Source organism: Capsicum annuum, chromosome 11, assembly GCF_002878395.1.
Source record: "Capsicum annuum cultivar UCD-10X-F1 chromosome 11, UCD10Xv1.1, whole genome shotgun sequence".
Classification (NCBI taxonomy): domain Eukaryota; kingdom Viridiplantae; phylum Streptophyta; class Magnoliopsida; order Solanales; family Solanaceae; genus Capsicum; species Capsicum annuum.
The window spans coordinates 6,507,766-6,509,639 of NC_061121.1; positions in this window are offsets into that span (position 1 = coordinate 6,507,766).

Below are 1,874 nucleotides of genomic sequence, written 5' to 3' on the forward strand. Positions count from 1 at the left end.
CAATTACTTTATTATGAATTAAGAAAGTTGAGTAAGTGTGAGAATAATCCATAAGTTTTTAAATTTACACTTTGATCCAAATGTTTACCTAATATAACGAAAAACGGAGAAAAAAACGTGTTTCTCTCTCTTCTCATCCATTGTTGTGTTCTCTCTTTTATCGATTTTTATTGTTCATTGTTGTTGCTTCTTTATTCATCATCTTTTACTTCATTATCATCTCCACCTTCTTCTTGTTGACCATTATTGTTGTTGTTGTTACTGCTACTGCCGCTATTTGATCAATTTCTTAGATTAAATTTTTTTTCATACATCACTTTCCACTTTGGCATTACTTCATAGGAGACTTTGGTAAGTCAAATTATGATTTTTAGTTGAATTTGTCATCTGGGTAACTGCTATTGTGCTTTTTTTCAACAATAGATAGCACGTGAACATGAATGCAATATAAAAATCATCTGTTAAAATAGATCAATCATCTGTTGCGATAGATGAGACATCTGTTTAGGAAGGTATGGAGAGGTAGGGGCTTGCCCAGGTTCTCTTCTCCTTATCAGTGGTAGACTTTGATAATCACGTAGTTTCTTATTTTATTTTTTTGTGTGTTTCTATTATTTGTTACTATATATTGCTTTGTATTTTGCCTTTGATGAATCAATTTCCTTTTAACTCGAGGGTCTACATAAAAAAATCTCAATCCCGCAAAGTTGGACTAAGATTGATATATTTTACTTTCTCCAAATTATACTTAGAAATTAGAATGGATATATTCTTATTGTAGTTTACCTACATAAAAGGATAAAAACACACCTTTAAATTAATCGAAGATTGAATGTAACGAGTCATATTCCACGACAAACAAAATAATACTTCACCTGTCTGATTTTACTTATCATACTTTTTAACAGGACACATTCATTAGGAATAGTCACTCTATCATATTGTCCATAGCAATTGATTGTTAGTAATATGCAGTGAAAAATGATTTGCAGAACAAGTAATTAATGTTAATGGTAAAATATAAAAAGAAAAAAAAAGTTAATTTATTAAAAGTGATAAATAAAAATAAAAATTAGATTTTAAAAATAATGACAAGTAATTTGAAGGGAGGAGTAATTTGTTAATAGTTGTGGGGAAAAACTGTTATTCTCATTTATTGTAAGTGCCTAGAAGAAAGTAATTTGTATTAGTAATATTTTAAGCGTTCAGAATTATTATTATTAATGTTGTTGATTTATACTAATTTATAATCACAACAACTCATTTATATTATTACAAAAAAGGAACTAGTGTATAGAAAAAAAAAAAAAAGAGGTTTTATTGCGAAAAAGGGAAATAAAATAATTACTACTAGTATCATGTTGTTATTACTCTTATTTATAGTTGTACTTCCTCCGTTTTGAATTATATGATCTTTTCAACTTTGTCACACCCATTAAGAAATTCAATGATTAGAAGTATATTTTACCTTTTTACTCTTCTTAACATTGTAAGACTCAATAATTAATGAGAAAAGATATCATTTCCCCCCTGAACTTATCTTCCAAACTCACTTTAACACTTAAACTTAACTTCTGTTTATTTACCTTTCTTAACATTTTTAAAGTGTATATTTATTTCACCCCTCAAAACTGAATAACACTCTCACAACGGAGAATGGGTTACATACGCGCCATGTCAGTGCCAAATCAATGCCACATCGGTGTCAGGTCATTGCCACGTAAGAAATTAGGATTTTTTATAAAAAAAATCTCACACACATACTATTTTTATGTATTTTTGTTTTAAAAAGCAAAAAATATATATTTACTATTTATATATATATTAAATAATATAAATATATATAAATAATATATATATATATATATATATAT